This window comes from Malania oleifera, chromosome 2 (genome assembly GCF_029873635.1).
Source record: "Malania oleifera isolate guangnan ecotype guangnan chromosome 2, ASM2987363v1, whole genome shotgun sequence".
Lineage (NCBI taxonomy): Eukaryota > Viridiplantae > Streptophyta > Magnoliopsida > Santalales > Ximeniaceae > Malania > Malania oleifera.
Genome location: NC_080418.1, coordinates 116,225,584 through 116,250,358, shown reverse-complemented (window position 1 = coordinate 116,250,358; position 24,775 = coordinate 116,225,584).

The following is a 24,775-nucleotide window of genomic DNA, read 5'->3' as shown; positions in this document are numbered from 1 at the left end:
CTTGATTTTTTATTCCCATAATATTTCATATATAAATATTTGATTGGGAATAACTTGTTTTAGCTTCCTAGTCTTTGCATTCAAATTACAAGACTTGAGAGCTTGCATACTTTATTTGATAAATCTTTTGCAAGCTTAAACCCTAAGTATCTACTGTGATTATATTTGATAAAATATTTGTGTGATACTTGATTAGGATTTTGAGGTAACCTTGAATATTCACTTGTTGAATATATTATCTTGAATCAAATTTTCAAAATCTCACTTGAGCATTAAATACTATTATCTGTGAGTGCATTAGTTATTGTTTGTGCGTATTGGTACATATTTGCTTATTAGAGAATCATTGAAATTGTACGCAAATGTTATATTCATTGTTGTATTCCAGGCATGACCTGAGGGGGTGTTGATCTAGTCCGTAAGGATCGATTGTGATTCAGGCATGGCTTGAGGCCCATTTAAGGAGAGGTTGTAAAGGTTGAGGTCAGCCCTAGTAATTTGACCTGGTATTATATCCAGTGCCGCTCCACCCGTTAAGTGAGCATTAGTCGAATCTTCGGGCTTGCAAGCTAAGGTGGGGACATAGGCAGTATTAACCAAACTCCGATAACATACTGTGCGTGCACTTTATATTTTTGCAATTTATTTACTACACATGCATGTTATTTTCAATAAATTGTGAATGTTGCGCATGATTTAATTTTCACACATTATATTTATCTGTGCATTTGGGATTGCATAGACAAGCCTTAGGTTGTGAAATACTGTTGTTTATATAAATTGACCTAGGAAAGTTTAAATTTTCAATTGGAATACACCAATTCCAACATGATGTCAAAAGGGGGAGAAGTATTGAGCAAAATTCGTATTGCAAAACTTGTTTGTAACTTGTGCTCACCTATATGTTGATTTTCAAGTTTGCCTTAGACTTTAAAACGGGGTAGAATATACTCAAAATTTATACCTGCGATTCACCTATCTTTTGGCTTGAAGTATGATTCAAAGTTTACTATGACTGTTATTCAAAATATATTCACAGTTATCTATTTGTACATAACTTTTGCTATATATGTGTATCATATGATTTGTATTAACTAAAAATTTTTTCAATGTCACCTTCAATGCTAAATGCAATTTGAACTAAACTCAAACATTTTCAACCTGAAAAATTCTAAAGTCTTCAGTAGACTATGCTTGAACTAAAATTCATTGTTTATCTTTTAAATTTATGCATATTGTGAGGGGGAGCCTAGTCAGGCTACCTCGTTTTGCTATCGTGCTTGTCACCATCAAAAAGGTGGGGATTGTTGGCTTTTTTAGCCTAGTCCCATTTTGATAATGACAAAACCAAAGCATCTCATTTGTACTTTAAGTATGTTCACAGGATTGATCTTGAGAAGGCACAATGATCAATGCAAAATGGACGCCCTTAAGCATTCAAAGATAACACATTACGTGGCAAATTCCATGAAGTTGTTGAAGAGCAAGAGTTGAAGACATAAAGAATTTTTAGTTGTATTGTATTTAGGATTAATTGTAAATGCATGTCTTAATGAATTTGAAGTGAGACTCATACTTGACCTTAGATGGACCCTAGGGAATTAAACTTTTTATGGAAAATCATTTTATTAAATTGCTAAAACTATTTCAAAAGACATAAAATGATTTAGACCATGAAAAGGCAAAAAATATCAAGATTGCAAGGCAATTAGGCGACTCGATGCCCTATCCGGGTGACCAAACCTCAGGCAGAATGATACGGGTGACCGAATCATCAGTCCGAGCAACCAAAAATCGCTAAAAGGAATTTCGCCTGCAATCCGGGCAACCGAACCTCAGTTTGATCGACCAAAATGCGTGGGACAAGCCAAAATTGTTTCTTAAACAGTCATATTTTTTGAAATAAAATATATATTAAAACCTCCAACAGCCATATTTCAAGTTTGCCAATATATACTAGGCTTAGAAGGTTAGAGAACACTTTTGAACAATCTTTAAATACTCCTGAATCCTTGAGCAATATTTTTACACATCTCTCACTTCAAACTTCTCTCATTCTTGTTATTTCCAAAAGACATTTGAGAACACCATCCTAATTCTATTGAACTTCAAATCTTATTCATTGAGAGTGTTTTTAGTATTTGTATTTCCATTGTACTCATCAACTCTTGGAGGAGCACTCTTGTACACAAACCATTTGTTTTCCCATTCAACATCCACGATTTGGGTTGGAATCATGCAAAGCAAGGGTTTTTATTTGGAGAGGTATCTCCACCTAAAAGGAGGGTTGTAAGAGGTAATTCCACCTTGTTGAAGGAGCCGATAGTGGAAATCCTCAAGTGGTTGTCTTGAGGCAAGAACGTAGGCAGGTATACTCAAACCTTGTAAAATCGTGGTGTTGTTTTCTCTTTCCCTGCACTCCTTTAAATTTCCGCACTTGTATGTTTATATATTTGTAGTATTTGTGATTGTTCTATAAACACTAGCTTAAGTTAGTCTAGATTGATGAATAAGTTACATTTTTTACCTAAATTTCTAAATATCCAATTCACCCCCCTCTTGGGATATCACAAATTCTAACAATACTCACTGACTTCATCAAGATATACCTTGCAAGCCTTGCATACAACTTACCTTGCTCACAAAACTCCTTGAACAGAACTAGCATACTCAATACCAATGTCTTACCTAAGGATCTCTGTGACGACCTGAAAAATTTCGCTTAAAATTTCTCTGATACCACCTGAAAAGACCTGAATATTTCATATAGTGGAATACCTCCATAATAATTACCAGAGTACTAAATTATCCCAATACAACAACAATATTATTTCTAACATCACAATTTACATATCCCTAAAAGAATAGTCTAAATACATCAAAAACATAATTTAATTAAATATCTATTCTAAATAGAATCCTCTATCCCACCCACGCTTCCGCTACGCTACTCTGGCTTTGGCTAATCTTCTTATGGCACCTGAAAAATGTTATATACTCATAGGGTGAGACATCTCTCATTTAGAAGGAATAAATTATTGTTAGTGTGTGGCAACATGAGTTGTAATGTATCGTAACACATTCATTTAATAATTAATTTAACTGAAAAATCAAGAAAATTGTACTCATAACCATATATATATATATATATATATATATATATATATTCTAAAAAAAATGCTTGTGCTCAATAGATTTCTCTGTGTACAAAACACAACATGTCTGTTAATGTAGAATCATCATGTCTGTAATGAGGAACCAACCTAAGTGGACATTCTTATAATACCGTCATGTAATATCCCCACATGACCAGGTTGTGCGGCCCAAAGGCGGGACTTAACCATGGCTAGCCTACCAGACTAAGTCAAACTGTATGCATCTGTAGTACGATTGGCCTACCAACCCAAGGGCAGTTAACATCTCTCCGCAGGGCCAATCGACTTCCAATACCAACACTCTTCTCGAGTAGTGTGGTTGCACTAACTCATTCACTAACAATGGTACCGTGCTCTCATGTACATCATGGGTTCATCTCGGTTCTCATTTCCACATCTTAGTATAAAAACTGCCATTTCTGTCATTGCATTTCCCAGTATAATATCGTCATCACATGTCTCAGTATCAAAAATATCATGTTTGTATTTTGGTATAAAATCGTCATCACATATTCTAATATAAAATCATATTTCATCATTTCACAATATCTGCCGTATTTTCAATATTTCCCATAAACCAGTACAAATCACATTTCATCATAAAATATTCCCACATGTTTATTGTACAGTAACAAAACCATTTCTCATGCCACACAAATTTTAATTAATATTTCATAATATAATTATTGCCCAAAAAAATATATGATAATCCAAAACCACTATTTTTATATGCCTAATAAGTCAGAAAATCATATACAATATTTTCATATTCTCATGCTTTAAATTAATCAGTTAATTTCTAAAATTTCTAAAAGAATATACATACATTTCACTAAAAATAAAATGAATCATCTTCCTTTAGGGTTTAATCAACTCATAATAATAATAATAATAATAATAATAATAATAATAATAATAATAATCCAAAATCCAATTTCCATATATCTGAATACCCAAAAACATATAAATCAATTTCTATAACCACATATTACAATTCAATCGGTTAAATTTTAGAAAATACCTAATATAATATTTTCCCCTTACTTGTTTACTGAGAATATGTCTGCAAGGAACCTAAATCGACACCTGCGGCATTTGGAACACAAAATCCTGTAATCATATATTTTAGTTTAATCAACTAAATTCCGAAATAATTCTTATCCTAACATCCCTAGGCTCACACACTCCCGTTAATCGGTTAAATTCTAAAATGACAGATATAATTCATTTTTCTTATCTAAACTTTGGAGTGGTGCCTAAGATCCCTAAACAACGAATCTGCCCCAATTAAAATGTTAGTGGCTGAATTTGGAACCCAGGGATATTTTTCGTTCTTCAATCAACGCACGTTTCGCCGAAAAATTGAGGAGAGAGAGAGAGAGAGAGAGAGAGTTGGACGAAGGGGGGAGAGAGAGAGAGAGAGAGAGTCTCGGCCATCAGAGAGAAATAAGGAAGGAAAAGGGGGGGGGTTAAAGGAGATTAATTTCTCCTGAAGGATCTTCGTGATCCTTCAAGCAGATATAAATGTATATATATATATATATAAAATATTATATTAATATATTATTTAATTAATATTAATTAATTAATTAATTTTTATTTTATTTTATTTTATTTTTAGGATCACACTTACACACATTATTTTTGGGGTTGTTACATTCTTCGCTCATAAAAATTTCGTCCTCGAAAATTTCTAAACATCCAATTTACATAAATTTACATAATAAAGAGTAAAATGATTTCCTCATTTCCTGGGTCATGTTTACATATAAAACAATATAACGACCTCCTCATTTCCTGCCAATGTTATATTGCACCCGTTTTTCAACACTTCCATAAAATTAATATATCATCATAATTTTCACAATCTCTACATTATTCACATTATCTCGATTACCCAGTATAAAATTAATGCTCAGTATGTAACCACATCTCTGAATACAATCATAACTCAGTATAAAAATTAGAACTCTGTATGTGTATTCATAACTTAGTATAAAATCACAATTTCACTGTAATATCATATAAGAGATTCCAACCGATTTAATTATGCAATTATAACAAATTATTCTCATTTCCAGTTCCCCAAAGATCTAACACCGACATAATTTTCCTCTCTCAACAGATAAAATATTCTAGATCTTTCTTTAAAAACAAAAATGGTACCTACAAAGTTCAGTAACCAAATTGCAATACAGTTAGGATCCCTAGTAAACACTCCCTTATCATCTTCTAGCTCCAAAATAAAATTCCTTCTAAATAAAGAGGTATTTAAGGCTTTAAGTGTCATGATCCATAGACAACCACCTTTTCCTTTTTCATCAATACACATCCCAAACCATTCAACGAAGCATCTATAAATGCAATATAACGATCCTCATTGTTTGGAAAAGTTACTGTTAGAACTATTGTTAATTGGTGTTTTAATTACTAAAACTCTCATTCACATTCTTCACTCCATACAAATTTCTTTTCTTTCCTTGTCAAAGAGATCTTCTAGTTGCACCCTAGGTTGCCCTTAGTTCAACAAATGACATTCTATATGAAGCAGCTGACATAGGCTCCGTTCCTAGCACCAAATCAATATTAAATTCAATCACCTTTTTGGAGGCAATCCCGATGAATCATCTGAAAAAATATCTAGAAATTCATCACCTATGGGTAAAGAATTTTGGGTTTCACTAACTTGTGTATATTCTTTCATTGCTGTTACAAACCCCAAACATGTGCCCAAATTCCATCCTTCCACAAGTACTCAAGATATCAAACATGAGAGCTAGTTAGTTGGAAGGAAACCGTCACTCCATTTGGATCCTCGAGTACTACTTTCTTTTGGAAACAATCAACTAAGTGTATGATAAATAGATAACCACTCCATTTATAGGATTACCTCATAATCCACAATATCCATGTTAATAAATCAACCGGGAAGTCATTTCTACCAATATTTTAAAATGCATGTCTGAATATTCTATCCACATTTATAGTCTTCCCCATAGGTGAAGCAACTCACAAGACAATACTCTAAATGTTCAATTTATGAACACAACAAATTAGAAAAAGATGCAACAATATAGGAATGGGTAGAACAAAAATCAAATAAAACTCTTGCTCAAGTGTTGCGTAAAAGAATCATACCTTCAATTCCTCAGTGTTGACTAGTTCTTGGCAAAACTGTGATAATTCAACAAATTTGCTTTTATATTATTAGCTAACAAACAAATTCCTCTGACTCAACTACATTAATTTCTTGAATTTGGCTTCTTAGAGTGCTTTTCGAAAATATTTCCCATTGAAAACTATTTAAAATCAATCCTAACTCATAGCCTCAACCCTTAACATCTCTTACCCATTGCATAGATTCCCACCAATGGTCAGTCTCTGCTTTAAATAGAAAACTTGCAATGATGACTTTACACTCATTAAGCACCATACCTGCTGGGAAGATGCGTAATCATTTGCCTGCCAGATCAAATGTATAGAAGGCACTTCAAAACTCACATCATAGCTTTGTAATTCATTTGAACAAAAATTATATGGGTTTTTGAGCATTCCCTGGAATTCTAACCACCCAATTCCTTTCCAATGCCAAATTGATGCACAGGCTTACACTTTTCAATCAAAATTCTACTATCATATAAAGGACAGGCATGAACACAAGCAAGAAGATGTCTAACAGCTTCAGAATACAAAATGGCCTTGTTTTAAATGTCATATAATAGAACACAATGTCTAAAGAATTTTGGGAGGCACCACTTCAACACCATCCCTCGAAAAAGGTTACAACAATACACTAGCTCAAAATTCAAAGACTTGGCAAAAGGTACTCTTAAGACATTTTTACAATGTAAATGATCACACCTATGAACACGTTTTCTAGTTTCTTCTTAACCGTTGAACCATGTCATGTCTATCCTAGTAAGCCAACATGCAGTCTTCATATACATTCATTGGAGATAAATTTTCAATCATATTTTAACATTTGGAAGAACAATATCCCTTTTTGAATATCCACAAAAGTTTGAATGCAACTTTCGACTAGTTCACTTCTCTCATCATGCCTTGGCTAAAGAGGCCAAGTCCATTATCAGATGCTTGTGCTGCTAAACATTCCACCAGAAAACACTAAAAATATCAGGTATCAGAAACATCCAAACACCATAATGCCTATGTTCCTACCTGTTATGGATAAGCGATTAGACTTTCCGAAAATATATACATCTCAGTGCTGCCAGAATAAATCACGTATCTAGAATGAAGTGCTTCCAGCAAGACTTCCTCTTTCAAATCATATGAAACACAAAACCTCCCCAAATCACAAAGTCCCCCATGAAAGATTTTTTCCACCCTTCAGAGTGTACCTACTTCAATACCTCTTAAAAAAACTAGGGGTCCTACTCTTGTCCTTTGATAATTCACTCCAATAAAGTTGGTTGTGCCTTTAAGTTATATATACAAACTTTATCTCCTTTATGGGTCATCTAAAAGATAAAAGAATCTATTGTCTCCAACATTTTCCACCTATTTAATTTAAATGTATTCCATTATTGTTGCCTCGTTTTCTTTAACCACTTTAAAAATATCCTTGTTTCAAAATCTCATAAGTTTTAGTTGAACAAAACCAGTTAAAATCATCTTAATATCCAAACCTATAGCAGGTCAAGCAACTGACCTAAAGAGGTCGGTCGATTGCCCTTTGATAGTTCCCAGTAGTTTGCCTGAAATCTCATACAGTCAACTAAGGTTCCTATGTCAGTCGATTGAACCTACACTAACACCCCAAAATCCCGAGTTATAATTCATTAGGCGACTGAGGACTCCATCTCAGTCAACTAACAAGCCACTGTCCCTTTGGAAAGTTGTTCTCAAGACCCATGGATAACTTATAAGAATATGGAAAGATTGAATATTCTATTTAAGCACAAGAAATACAAGGGAAAATAACATACACCAAAGAACCATAACTTATCATGAAACCTTAGAATAATCAATATCCACAAGGACTTCACCATTAAAGAACCCCTGGAATTTCTAAGCATCTAAATCCGAGGATAGCCACTAATATTCTTTCAGTTATTCTCATATCTACACTCACTAAACCATAAGGGAACCATAGAGAGCTAGGATTGTACTCTAATCTGCAAAGGTGCGCACATTTCAAAAATGCACAAATTTTTATTTCATATATTCCAGTATTGCAAATGGTAGCTCATTCCTTGCAGTGACTATTTACATAAGACCAGATCATAGTGCAGCATTCCGTAAGAAAAACGTCAATGGTTTTTCAGTGACCTTTTTGGAACCGTCGACTGTTCCAAAAAAAATCATCGTAAACCCTCGATGATTTTTTGCTTTCAGTTGGAAGACAAAACTCCAAAATTTTAATTTTCTTGTTGTACTTTACTCCATTATGCATTCTATATCTGATCGCTCCAACCACACCTAACCTACTCATTCTTTTCCTCATCTTACTTCATACCTATGCTCTGGTAATAATCATTCCTAGAGTCTACAGAATTTATATCCTAAGCACTGATACCAATTGTGATGACTTGAAAAATTTTTCTTAAAATTTCTCTGATACCACCTGAAAAGACCTAAATATTTCATACAGGGGAAGATCTCCATAATAATTACCAGAGTACTAAATTATCCAAATACAACAACAATATCATTTCCAACATCACAATTTACTTATCCCTAAAAGAATAGTCTAAGTACATAAAAAACATAATTTAATTAAATATCAATTCTAAATAGAACTTTCTATCCCACTCATGCTTCCGCTACGCTACTCTGATTTCGGTAATCTTCTCATAACATTTGAAAAATGTTATATACTCATGGGGTGAGTCACCTCTCAGTAAGAAGGAATAAATTATTGTCAGTATGTGACAACATGAGTTTTAATGTATCATAACACATTCATTTAATAATTAATTTAATTGAAAAATCATGAAAATTGTACTCATAACTATATATATATACATTTGTAATCATATATTTTTCTAAAAAAAAAAGGGCTCATGCTCAATAAATTTCTCTCGGTGCGAAACATAACATGTCTGTTAATGTAGAATCATTATGTTTGTAATGAGGAACCAACCTAAGTGGATATTCTTATATCACCGTCATGTAATAACCTCACATGACCGGGTTGTGCGGGCCGAAGGCAGGACTTAACCATGGCTGGCCTAGTAGGCTAAGTCAAACTGTATGCGTTTGTAGTACGATTGGCCTATCGTAGCCTAGTCTGAACCCAAAGGCGGTCAACATCTCTCCACAGGCCCAATTGACTTCCAATACCAACACTTTCCTCGAGTAGTGTAGTTGCACTAACTCATTCACTAGTAACGGTACCGTGCTCTCATGTACCTCACTGATCCATCAGGATTCTCATTTCCACATCTCAGTATAAAAACTGTTATTTCTATCATTTCATTTCCCGGTATAATATCGTCATCACATGCCTTAGTATCAAAAATATCATGTCTGTATTTTGGTATAAAACCGTCATCACATATTCTAATATAAAATCATATTTCATCATTTCACAATATCAACCGTATTTTCAATGTTTCCCATAAACCAGTATAAATCACATTTCAGTATAAAATATTCCCACATGTTTATTGTACAATAACAAAACCATTTCTCATGCCATACAAATTTTAAGTAATATTTCATAATATAATAATTTCCCAGAAAAATATATGATAATTCAAAACCACTATTTTCATTTGCCTGATAAGTCAAAAAATCATATACAATATTTTTTTATATTCTCATGCTTTAAATTAATCAATCAATTTTCAAAATGCCTGGAAGAATATACATACATTTCACTAAAAATAAAATGAATCATCTTCCTTTAGGGTTTAATCAACTCATAATAATAATAATAATAATAATAATAATAATAATAATAATAATCCAAAATCCAATTTCCATATATTTGAATACCCAAAAAACATATATATCAATTTCTGTAACCACATATTATAATTTAATCAATTAAATTTTAGAAAATACCTGATATAATTTATTCCCCTTACTTGTTTACTGAGAATGTGCCTGCAAGGATCCTAAACCGATGCCTGCGGCGTTCAGAACACAAAATCTTGTAATCATATATTTTAGTTCAATCAACTAAATCTAGGAATAATTCATATCCTACTATCCCGAGGCTGATCATACGCTCTCGTTAACTAGTTAAATTCTAAAACGACATATATAATTCATTTTTCTTACTTTAACTTTGGAGTGGTGCCTAGGATCCCCCAAACCATGAATATGCCCCGATTAAAACGTTGGTGGCTGAATTTGAAACCCAGGGGTATTTTTTGTTCTTCAATCGGCGCACGTTTTGCCGAAAAATTGAGGAGAGAGAGAGTTGGACGGAGAGAGAGAGAGAGAGAGAGAGAGAGAGAGAGAGAGAGTCAGAGAAATAAGGAAGGAAAAAGGGGCAGTTAAAGGAGATTGATTTCTCCCGAAGGATCTTCCTGATCCTTCAGGAAGATATATATATATATATATATATTATAATATTATTATATTATATTATATTATATTAATATATTATTAAATTATATTAATTTATTTATTTTTATTTTTATTTTTATTTTTATTTTTTTAGGATCACACTTACACACATTATTTTTGGGGTCGTTACAATCTCTCTCCCGGTATGGTTTTTCACCTCAGCCACAAGTTAAACCTAACAGACACCTCTGACTTGTGTCGCATGAGATGCACCAAGACCCTTCATCATAAACCCACAAAAATACATATGTCCACCCCGTTATGCTATCGTCATCGATCCCCAAACATCTAAATACATGTAGTCACCCATAGGCCTTAACCGCATATGCCACATAACATCTGACTCATAATCTATAGTTGCAACTCCACCTACAACTGTGATACCTTGCGGTGCATAGATATTTCCCGTTACCTTTTATCCTTTCATCACCATCAAGTAGCCTTCACACACATTCATTATCACCATTTCATATTTGTAAATATACCTGTTACAATCTAAAGTATCTAATGAAATCACATTCCTCCTTAGATCCGGTACATGCCTTACATCACATAAATTTCTCACAACACCATCATACATCTTTATTATGATATTTCCTATTCCAATTATTTTGCATACAACATCATTTCCCATTAGAACATAGCCAGAATTAACTGACCTGAAGGTGCTAAACCAATTTTTATTTGGTGTCATGTGACAAGAATATTCATAATCTAGGATCCAAGAATCCATGAGACACTTTGAACCCAATGAAAAAAATAGCATATCACCGCCACTGCTTGCCAAGTCTTCTTCCACTACATTTTCAGATTTTGACGAACTCTCTTGATTTTCAACATTCTGTTTCTTCCACTCCGGACATTCCGATTTTATGTGCCCAATTTTCCCACGCTTAAAACACTTTATGTCCTTCTTCTCCTCGAACTGCGACCGAGACTTATTACCACTCAATCCATTCCTAAATTTTCCTCTCCCACATTCATGGTTACTCATCACTACAAGTCCTTCACCATGTGAAATTTCATCATTGACCATTTTTCTTTGAAGAAAACCGAGCAATGCACTTGTTACCTCTTCCAAATTCAGAATTTCTTTGCCCCATGTTAGAGTAGTAACCAAATTCTCATACGTGTGAGATGCAGGTAGGGAATTAAATAGCATCAATGCCTTGTCTTCCTCCTTGAACTTCACATAAACACCCATCAAATCACTTACAATATGATTGAATATGTTGATGTGTTGGTTCAAATCCAAACCCTCCACCATCTTAATCCAGTACAATATTTGTTTAAGAAACAATTTGTTCACTAAAGACTTAAACATATACCGACTTTTCAGTCTTCGCCAAACTTCTGCCAGAGAATCCTCATCCATAACGTGATATAACACATCATCAGCCAAACAAAGTTGGATGGTTGACACTACCTTTGTCTCCAATTCATTCCAACTTGCTTCATCCTTGCTTTCCGGCTGAATTTCGTACAAGACCTTCACCATACCTTGCTGCACTAACAGATCCTTCACCCTTCTCTACCACAAACTAAAATTTCTGGTTAATGTGAGAGACACAAGTTGGAATGGCTTTCGATTTAAACTACATGTGCATAGGTCAACTTGAATTTTATGCATTTATCTAGATTGAGACCTAGTGCAACCAACTTTAGTCATTCAACATCATTTGAAGCTCTTAAAAGATTTATTTGAAGTTTGAGAGCTTGTGAAGGGAATTTGAATAAAATACTCTTAAGGATTAAATTTCTATTATGTTCAGAAGAGTATTTAGGAGTAGGACAACATTCAAAATATTTTTGTGCAAGTGAATATGTCCAACCCATCTTACCAAAGATCATTTAGGAGTATATGAATTTTGTGAACAATGCTCTTTAGAGAATGGAAAGTATCCTTCATATATGAAGCAAGGATACTAGCCAAAGAATGGGTGATACCTTACCAAATATGGTTGTGGTTTGGTAAGGATTTCCTATGGAAGAGACGGGTGAACCAAAAATAGGGATTTGCTACAGTTTAAGCACAAAAGGGAAAATTTTGATTTAACTAGATAAGAAGCTTGATTCCCTCAATGGATGCCCCCAAGTTTGATTATGAAGGATGTCTTTTTAGTAAGCACTAGTAAATGAATTAGGAATTTATGAATATTAGTGCTTAGACCTAGAGTGATGACTAAACTATGATCAAGGCTTTTATATTAAAAAATGAGTTTAGGTTTAAATAATATATATTAAGATGGATTCCCTAAAGCTCAAATATGTGCAATGGACAAGATATGCTTAACCAATGATTTTAATGTTCAAGCATGGATTAAGCAATAAGAATTGTATACCAGGCGAGAATGTCCTTGTTCGTTTGGAAGTGGATTTAACCCAAGCAAGCTATAGCCAATATTTTCATATTTTAACCAATCAATGTGACATATAAATATTAAGTTCAGATTGGATATGTAACTTGAATTTTTATTTTTTTTTATTGGCTTGATTCCTTTAGAGATCTTAGTTTACAATATAGTGTAGAGTGCATGTACTAAGAATCTTTATTTTAAGCACACACCACTTCCCACGACAATAGTCATCATAACCTCAAAACCTAGGAACTAAGGAAGAATATAAGATACTTATGTAATTTCTATTGGAATCAATTTTTCCTTAGGCCTCGAAAAGTTTGCCTTCCTGATTACCCACACCATCTCTTTATCTATGCCTCTAGCATTTCTAGATTTATATTTATATCGGATGTGCCATTTCCCATTACAGAATAAGCATATTTTGTATATACATGAAATATTATGCTTATTTATCCCGCTTTTACTCAATGAGGCATTCATTTGACAATGGGTCTTATAAGATGAATCCTTTCTAAAAAAATTTATTTCTATTAATTTCAAAGGGTTTAACATGATTATTCTTTTCATATTTAACTTTGAGCGTAACTCTAGAATAATCATTTATTACTTCATATAACTAGATGATTTTCAATATCTTCTTAATCTTTTTCTTTTCTAAGCCAGCATGATAATCTTTTGGATTTTCTAATTGTACTGTCAACCTTTTACTTTCACTTTTGAAGACTATTTTCTGCTTAGGCATCCTAACTAGAAGTTTATGCATTTTAAATAAAGTACTTTCTAGTTCTTTGTTTAAGGGCATGCTTTCATCATAAACTTTAATATATGATTCATCACAAGATTTTTCACAATAAACATAGCATGAATCATTTACAGTATTATCACAAAGTTTGATAGATGACTCTACACATGATATTCTGCAACAGTCAACACAAGAATCATCAACTGCATCATAGACTGAAATAGGAGGTGGATCATATACCTCTTCATTGATTGGCGTTATTAATGCATGATTTACCTCCTTTGGACTATTTGAGCTTAATTCCTTTAGAGTGATGCTCTCCTCTTTTGCCTCTCCATATTTCTTGTCCAACTTTTCCCATATATCCTTTACACTTTTACATGTCATAATCTCATGAAAAAAATTAGCCTCTAAAGCATAGTATAATAAATCCATGGCATATGAATTAGCATGCATTGACTTAATATCATTTTCATCCAAGGACATACGAATCCCATTAACAATCACCCGCCAAGCCATCCAATCCATTAATTTTATAAACACACTCATTCTAATTTTTCAGGTGGTGTAATTGACACCACAAAATACGGGAGGCCTAGATGGTGACTGTTCCTCTCCGAATGGAGATACACCAATGTGAGCCATTGTGATCTTTTTGAAAAAACATTCAAGTCAATGCAACGAGGCTCTGATACCAATTGTTGGAATTGATGTATTCCCAGGAGGGGGGTGAATTGAAATTTTAAATCTTTCTTCCTAGGCATAACTAATCCAACAGTAGTATACCACAACCTAGGATCTATCTAGAACAAATTCCAATTACCCAACAAGAATTTAACTGAGCATATAATCAAGGCATGTACAGCAGGCTCAGTTTATCCCAATCATTCACAATATATAAATTATGCACACATTCATAATAAATTAAATATAAGAAAACATGCGTAGGAAATTAAAGTGCAGAAATTTAAGAGCAAACACAAGATATGTTATCTGTGTTTGGCCAATACAGCCTACATCCCTGCCTCAGTTTGCAAGCCCAAGGATTCCACTAATGCTCACTTAACTGGTGGAGCAACACCGTTTACAACACCAAGTCAAATTACCAGGGCTAACCTCAACCTTTACAAACTCTCCTTACGGGGCGTAGAAGACCCACCTCAGGCAACGCCTGAACTACAACAAATAATCAAGCAATTTCGTGTACAATTTCAATTCTTTTAACTTATGCAGATTTGTACAATATTATGATTTAAAATATATGCACTCACAAATGATAAGATCTAATACTCAGGTGAGATCCTATATGTGAACCCTCTAAGATGTGTGAGTGTATGTATATGTGAGAGTACAACCTTTGATTCAATATATTATATTTAACGAACAAATAATCGAAGGAAGTTTAACACAACCCAAATTAAATATCTCAAGGATTGTTTATCAAATAAGGGTGAGAGATATTTGGAACTAGCTTGTTGAAAAATATATTTCTCAATGGCACAAAACAACAAACCCTTGAATCTTGCAACCAAGATACAAGACACACAAGCTCTAAAGAGTTTTCCTCAAAAAAGATTTATGATTTAAATCACCAAGGAAAACTCAAGCTTACTCTTAATAAAAAAAATATCAATCAAACAATTTGAGAGCGTAAGCTAAAATGAACAACCTCTAAAATATTCTTACCAAAGGAATTTTAGCAAGAAGAACAAGTAAGAATAGGATTTTTGGCTTGTAAGAGGTGAAAAGAGTATTTGGAGTTTTAGAGAATTCGTGCTAATTATATTTGCTAATCGCCTACTAATTTGGACAAATGAGGAGTATATATAGAATTCCCTTAATTTTAGACCGTTGGGGACATGGAAGGAATTTCTAAAAAGTTTAATTAATAATTAACCCCTGTTTAAAGCCAATTACCGCAGTTGAAAATATGACAACCTGAGAGTTTTGGTTGTCTGGACCTTAGGGCTGGTCGCCCGAATAGACACGGTCATAAAAGTTCACTTTTTGACTTTGGGTGCTCGATGGAAGGTTTAGGTGGCTGGGTTAAGGCGATTTTCCAAACGCTCGAGATTCGGTCGCCTGGTGGTCAGCTCGATCTGTCAAACTTCTTAATTCCGTCTCCTGGTGCATATTTGAACTTAGAGTTCGGGCGCTCGGAGAAGGTAAAAAGTGACAGCCTATATGTTCGGACAATCGTGGACATTCAGTTCAATTTTAGTTCGATCGCCCGGGTCGCAGTCAACTTATTGACTTTTACACATTAGGTCGCTCGGACCATTTTTAACACTATAGGTTTGGTCGCCCGAAGCCCTATTTTTGTCCTCAAACTTATTCAATCATGTGTGAATAAGTTATAGCATTTAGGTTTGCGAGGAGATGGTTCCTATGGTCATTTGAGCTAACTCAAAAAATCCGGCATTGATCGACCGAATATGAATTCCTGGGGTCAATCTATGGTCTTGAGCATATAATCCTATCATGCATGAGATGCAGTTATTATGGACCACAATATTACAAACCAAATAATGAAATAGAATGCATTTTACAAAATAAACAATAATTCTTCTTCTTCTTTGCACTTCTGAAACTTCATAGAATATGCCAGCAATGTGTGCACTTTACGTCCTTTCTGACTTCCATTTCCTTGACTTGTGTGTGTGTTTGAATTAAAGACTTGTTCAAGTACTGAATGCACACCTAAGTAACTTGTAGTTTGTCATTATCAAAATCAGGGATCGGACTCAAAAAGTCAACAATTCTTATATCAGCTAGCTTGAGATTATGAACATGCATTGTATTAATGAGCTTCATGGTTTATGATTCAGTTGTAATTCATGGCATAAGAGGTATTTTCTTTTGATTATCCTTTAGGCCAAGTTCTTGAATCTAGATCTAGTTAAAAGTTTTGAATTTTTCAAAAAACAAAATCATTTTTTAAGCCTAAGAGTTGGTAGCCATGGTCGTCCCAACAACCTAGCGAACATATATATTTATATATATCATCAAAGAGCGTGGAGGTCTATCAAAATGGAGTCATAGAGGGTTAGGAGAAGGTGGCTACTATCGTTAACCAATTGACCAATTAACTTTACTAGTCAACCAATCTGACCTTTTTATTTTTTCTTGTTTTTTTTTTTTCTTTCTTTTTCTTTGTTTTTGGTATTTTAAAAATTAAAAAAATTAAAATGTTTGAAAAATAAATAAATAAATAAATAAAGGGTTTTTTTTTTTCAACTTAGGTAATATGTCTCTTTCTATTTTTTATTATTTGTACTTACATCATTATCAGTTAATATATATAACATTTATTACTATAATTATTCATTATTCATTATTATTATTATTATTATTATTATTATTATTATTATTATTATTATTATTATTATTATTCTTGTTGTTGTTGTTGTTATTATTATTATTATTATTATTATTAATATTATTATTATTATCGTTACTAATGCTAGTGTCGTTTATTATTACTTATTTATTATTCTTTACTGCTATTAATTACATATATTCTAGTATCATTTATTATGTATATTATTATCATTACTATTTTGGTAACTTACTACTATTATTATTCTTATTATTATTTTTATTACTATTATTGTTACTATTATGTTATATAAAGTAATTTCCCTTTCTTAAATAGCCGTAAATTTTTTTAAAAAAAAAGCAATCAAATTTAAAAAATTATAAAAAGAATCAAGAAAGATATTTGGTATCCCAAAATAAATAAATAAATAAATTAGAGCTAATACAAGTCAAAGGATTTTAGGATATGATTGGAAATCAAAAAGAAAAAGGCTCATTTCACCTATAGTTAACGTTGATAGCATACATGCTTTGTGATTATACTTGAATATTAAATTGTTATCTTGTTTGTTCATTCTATTCGCGTAAAAATGGACTTTTCAATTGTGTTGTTTTTGTTTCATTTTAGAAAATAGGACATCTCCTTATTAACCTTCATAATGTCACCCTAACTTATAATGGGACAAGTCACAAATGAGAGAATTACATTGTATGGTACTTTTCACTTTTCCCTTCCTAGGCACAGTGTGAGTACTCATCCTTAAACCCATATGTTGGAATAGAAAAATGTGTTTACACTACAAGATTAAATCACTTAGGATAAACTTATAATTATCTCTTTGTTTCCGGAATGCCATCTTTCCAAAAAGAGCACTTCAATTTGATTTCAAATTATTTCCTTTCACAGGCCGATGATGAAACCCTAGTTGCTTTTTCAAGAAAAAAACTTTTTCTTTTTCAAAAACTTTCCGTTTTTGATGGACCTCAAATATCTTCATTCAAATTACTCCCTCTCTGATTGATTACAAATCAAATCTCCCATTGCTTCCATCTTTCCAAAGTCATATTGAATTTCAATCTCAGTCATCATTAATCCATGATTTCAACCAAATCAAATTCCCCTATTACCTCCATCATTCCAAAAGCATATTAGATTTCAGTTCCAATCATCTCCGTTATTTCAATCAAATCAAATCAAATCCCTTTAATTTGATTACTAATCAAGTCACCCATTACAACCATCTTTCCAAGAGCTTATCAAATTTCAATCTCATTCATCATTAATCCCTTATTTCAATCAAATCAAATCCTATCCCTTTTAATTTGGTTTCCAATCAAGTTTTTCCATTAGTCCCATCTTTCCAAAAAGATCAATCATTTAATTGGATCATTCTTAACTTCCTTTATTTTAGTCAAACTAAATCTCATTTCAATTTGATTGCAAACCAAATTTTTCCATTTTTCATCTTTTCCAAAACCAGCCGATTTATTAAATCAGATCATTATTAAATTCATCAATTTTTCAATTAAATTAGACCTCATGTTTCCATTTTTTTAATCTTTTTTAAAAAAATTTGAACTTAAGATTTCCTGAGGCCAACCTTTTAAAAACAAAAGCATATTAGGTTGTTTGGGAATCTTGAATTACAGTCTTTCATCAGAGTGTCAAAAAAAGAGATATTTTCTTCCTTTTTTTTTTTTGTTTAAGGCACACACACATACTCAGTGATAATTATTTTTAGAATAGGTGCTGAGAGGGGTGTTGGTTGACTAATCTTATGTAGAATGGTTGGTCAATCAACTCTATACACAAGTGTACTGTAGAGATCTAGGAAAAAATAATAACAATGAAAATGATAAAGGAAAAGGAAAAAGAAAAGAAGGAAATTTTAAAAGGGGGCATCAGCAGGGACTTGTCGATAAGGGCCCTGCGCTCGTCAACGAGAAGATACCAAGAGTAAGAATTTCATACCATAAGGATTCGTTGACGAACTCATTATCTTCATCGACGAACGCCCTTCTGGGACTTGTCGATAAGGGCCCTGCGCTCGTCAACGAGAAGATACCAAGAGTAAGAATTTCATAGCATAAGGATTCGTTGACGAACTCATTATCTTCATCGACGAACGCCCTTCTGTGACTTGTTGACAAGTACACGTGTCTTGTCAACGAGTACACATGTCTTGTCAACGAGGACACAAGGTCAGCAGTCTATATTTATATGCTAAAATCATATTTCAGTAAGAAAATTTATTTTCTCCTCTCTCTCTCTCTCTCTCTCTCTCTCTAGGTTATGGCTCCTCCTCCTTCTCTCTTAGATTCCGGCTCCGTTTAAGCTCGTTTCAACGATCAGGAACCACCACGATGATCTAGGGGTGATTCTCTGCAAGTTGATCGGAGCAGATTTTTGATTTGGTGTCGTTACAATTGTGGTATCAGAGCCTAGGTTGTTAGGTTCTGTAAACTTTAGTACACAATGAAAACAATACCAGAGTATAGGAATAGATCTTGGAGAGGATAGTAAATGGGGTAGATCAGGATTTTAATGAGTCAATGTTGAGAAGTTAAGATGAGAATTTAGGGTTTTGTTCCATAGTTTGGAAGCAATATTTCCGTAGTGGTTTCTATATACTTCTTTGGGTAACAATTTCAAGAAAGTCATAGCAAACTATTGTCGGATTGTGTTTCTAAATTTTTGGACTGAATCTTAAATTGAAAATAAGGATGTTAGGTTAATGATGGTATGAGGTTCTTAGTTAGATAAATGTATTAGTCATAGGATCCTCAGAATATGTTTATTCTCTTTTCAGGATAGACCATGTGTGTAGCAGTGCTCATGCCAATGGTGCTGATGGTGCAAGGCCCTCTAGTATGGGTGGCGGTGATTCAGATGCAGTCCTCCATAGTATAGCTCAGCAGGTTATTGCTGAAATTGCACGGAGCTCTAGGAAGCAGGGAGGCTCATCAGCAGACCAGGGCTGCACTATAAAGTAGTTCACCAAAATGAAGCCCTCGGTTTTTTCAAGGAATGTGGACCCGATTGCAGTGGAGAACTGGGTACAGGAAATGGAAAAGATACAGAATGTACTGCGCTGCACCAATGAGCAGAGAGTATTATATGCCACCTTCAGATTGACAGGGGAGGCTGAGCATTGGTGGTCGGCTATAAGACTCTTGGAGGAGCAAAGACTGGTACCTGTAGCTCTGACTTGGAGCCGATTTAAAGAAATGTTCTTCAACCAATATTTCCCTACCACCACTAGAGAAGCTAAAGTTGAGAAATTCCTAAATCTGACTCAAGGGCATCTAACAGTTCATCAATACGCAGCAAAATTTATTGAACTATCCCATTTTACCCCGTACATAGTCCTGGATTAGGCAAAGAAGGCAAGAAAATTTGAGAGAGGTCTAAGGCAAGAAATTTATGAACAGGTGGTAGTTTTGAAGGTGCAGGATTTCGCTGAACTGGTGGATAGAGCCACTATGGTAGAGGCGAGCAAGCAGAGGGGTGCTAAGGTGCAGGGCCAGAGAAAGAGACCCACACCTCCTAGATTTCAAGCAAGTTCTAGCCGAGGCCCATAGAGGAGAGATGGATACTGTGGGGGATAGAGGCAGGAGATAGGGAGTCGTGAGATGCAGGGTGAGCAGACTTATCCCGATTGTCCTAGTTGTGGTAAGAGACAGATGTGAGAGTGCCGAGAGGGGAGAAATATCTGCTATCAGTGTGGCAGATCAGGACACTTGTCACGATACTATCGTGCACATCAGAGTAATGCTCCCGCTCCCAAACCATTCTAAGGAAACATCCAGGCGCCTTAAGAAGGGCAGCAGAGAAATACCGCGTAGGCGCGGGTCTACACATTGACATCAAGAGATGCTAAGGTAGCTGGCAATGTGGTAATAAGTACTATTAATACGCTTTCAATTAAAGTTATTGTTTTATTTGATTCAGGGGCCACACACTCATTCATGTCTATGGGGTAAGTCAAGTTATATGGGGTAGAAACTCAGTTGTTAGACACCAAGTTATCAGTAGCCACACTGACAAGGTTAGTAGTGAGGTGTTAAAGGGTACTCAGAGGCTATTCAGTAGATATTCAGGGGAGAGTATTATCAACTGACATGGTAGTGTTAGATATGCATGGATTTGATATGATTTTAGGAAGGGAATGGTTAGCTGCTAAATATGCCAGCATCGACTATCATTTGAAAGAGGTGATATTCAGACCTCCTTGAAAGTAGGAGTTCAGATTTGTGGGGTCGCACATGCATCCCTCACCACAGTTAGTGTCATCTATTCAAGTGAGGAGGCTACTCTTGGATAGATGTCAAGGGTATATAGCCTGTGTAAAGGAAGTAACAAACAAAGAATTGAAACTTACTAATATTCCAGTAGTGAAGGAATTTTTAGATGTTTTTCCAGAGGAGCTACTTGGATTGCCTCCCAACTGTGAGATTGACTTTTCCATTGACTTACTTCCAGGAACGACACCAATTTCTAAAGCTCCCCACAGAATGGCGCCAGTAGAGTTGAGAGAGTTAAAAGATTAGTTGCAAGACTTGTTAGATAAAGGATTTATCAAACCCAGTGTATCACCCTGGAGAGTGCAAGTTTTGTTCATAAAGAAGAAAGATGGGATGATGAAGATGTGTATAGACTACAGAGAAATAAATAAAGTAACAGTTAAGAATAAGTATCATTTTCCCTGTATAGATGACTTGTTCGATCAGTTCCAGGGTACACGATTTTACTCAAAGATTGATCTACGCTCTAGGTACCATCAAGTGAAAGTCAAGACAGAGGATATCTCCAAGACAGCGTTTCGAACTTGATGAGTTTTTGGTCATGCCTTTCAAATTGATGAATGCTCCTGCTGCATTTATGGACCTGATGAATAGAGTTTTCCATTAGTAATTGGACCAGTTCATAGTGGTTTTCATTGATGATATACTGGTCTATTCGAGGAGTTTTCAGGAGCATGAAACACACTTAAGGCTAGTACTTCAGATACTCAGAGAAAGGAAATTGTATGCCAAATTCAAGAAGTGTAAATTCTGGTTAGAGAAAGTTGCATTCCTTGGGCATGTGATATTGGGGGACGGAATCTCTATAGATCCCAGCAAGATAGATATAATGGTGAACTGGGCGAGACTGAGAAATGTTTAGGAGATCAAAAATTTCTTAGGACTTGCGGGATATTATCGTCGATTCATAGAGGGATTTTATAGGCTATTAGGGCCTCTAACACGACTAACCAGGAAGAATGCTAAGTTTGAATGGAATGACGATTGTGAGTAAAGCTTCCAGGAATTAAAGCAGTGGCTTGTCACTACACCAGTATTGATTATTCCATCAGGAGATGGTAAATATGTAGTCTGCAGTGATGCGTCATAGAAGGGGCTCGATTGTGTTTTGATGTAGCAGGGGAGGTTGTGGCTTATGCTTTACGACAGCTTAAAGGATATGAAAAGAATTACCCTACCTATGATCTGGAGTTAGCAGCAATGGTTTATGCACTGAAGATTTGGAGGCATTATTTATATGGGGGTAGGTATGAGATCTTCACAGACCATAAGAGCCTTAAATATTTCTTCACATAGAAGGAGTTGAACATGAGACAGAGGAGGTGGCTCGAGTTGATTAAAGACTATGATTGCACCATCAGTTATCACCTAGGAAAAGCAAATGTGGTAGATGATGCGTTAAGTAGTAAATCAATGAATGCATATGTATCAACGATAGTAACTGCACATCAGGTTAGAATCGATTTGGAAAGACTCAGAGTGGAGCTTGTAGAGGGTAATTATCAACTGTTTATCGCTAATCTGGTTGTACAACCCACATTACAGGAAAGAATTAAAGCTGCTCAAGTGAAAGATGCGGAGTTAATGAAGATTATGGATAAGGTGCAAAGTGGGCAGGGAGTAGAGTTCAGTATTTCAAATGATAGAGCCTTGGGATTCCATACCAAACTCTGTGTGCCTACAGATGCTGAGATTAAAAGAACCATTTTGGAAGAGGCGCACCGTTCCCAGTATACAATACATCTAGGGAGTACGAAAATGTATAGGGATTTGAGGTTATCTTTCTAGTGGAGCAATATGAAGAGAGAAATTGTGGAATACGTAGAGCAGTGTTTGATATGCTAGCAAGTGAAAGCTAAGCATCAGAGACCGGCGAGACCATTACAACCACTTCACATCCCCGAACGGAAGTAGGAGCATATTTTTATGGATTTCGTATCGGGGTTACCGCCGGCACAGTATGGATAAGATGCTGTCTGGGTGGTTGTTGATAGACTGATGAAGACTGCCCATTTTCTTCCCATTAGAGTTAACTACTCCATTGGTAGATTGCCAGAGCTGTATGTACAGGAAATAGTCAGGCTGCATGGAGTGCCAGTGTACATTGTTTCTAACCGGGATCCAAGTTTCACGTCTCAGTTCTAGAAAAGCTTACACAGAGCTATGGGGTCCCAGTTGGCTTTTAGCATAGTCTTTCATCCTCAGATCGATGCACATATGGAGAGGACTATTCAGATATTGGAGGATATGTTGCAAGCCTGTGTGCTAGATTTTGGAGGCAGCTAGATTCAGTACCTGCCATTAGTGGAGATTGCTTACAACAACAACTACCATGCCAGTATTGGGATGGCCCCATATGAGATATTGTATGGTCGGAGATGTCGATCTCCGTTATATTGGGGCAAAATTGGAGAAAAACAGATATTAGGGCCAGAGATGGTGCAACGGGCTTCTGAGAAAATCAAGCTTATTTAGGAAAGGATTAAAACAGCTCAGAGCAGATAGAAAAGCTATGCAGATATCCAGTGATGAGCGCTAGAATTTGATGTGGGTGATAATGTGTTTTTAAAAATTGCGCCGATGAAAGGAGTAATGAGATTCGGGAAGAAAGGAAAGCTTAGCCCTAGGTATATTGGGTCGTTTGAGATATTGGAAAGATTCGGCCTAGTTGCCTACAGGTTAGCGTTACCCCTAACGCTATCCAAAATTCACGATGTATTTCACGTGTCCACGTTGAAGAAATACATCCCAGATCCATCTCACATAATAAGTTATGAAACACTAGAGATTAGTGAGACCTTATCTTATAAAGAAATACTAGTTTAGGTCTTAGATTATAAAGAGCAGGAATTACGCACCAAGAAAATCCCACTAGTGAAAGTACTCTGCAGGAATCATGCAGTTGAGAAGGTTTCGTGGGAATTGGAGGACAAGATGTGTCAAGAGTACCCATGTAATAACCCCAAAAAAATATATATAGAATTATAATAATGGTCATTTAGTTAGTATCAAAACGAAAGTGTTTCTCTGTTAGGATCATTGATTCCATGTTTGATGCCTAAGAAAGACCTTGTCTAAGCGAATGCTCAGAGACCATTGCGGCTCAGTCGCTTCCTGGAGGTCGGCCTAGTCAAAATGGAATTTCATAGGATAAAACAGGGTAGACACCGTTTGTATGCATAAATAAGTACATAAAATAATGTTTTGACTGATATAATTTATAGAAATATATGATAAAATAATAATAATATAGGTATCCTATGCAGGATCCACAAGACCGTGTGGGGTCCACATGAGTCTCGAAGCTATGTCGGCTTAATAAAACCGTGTGAGGACTATTGGAGTTACGTAGA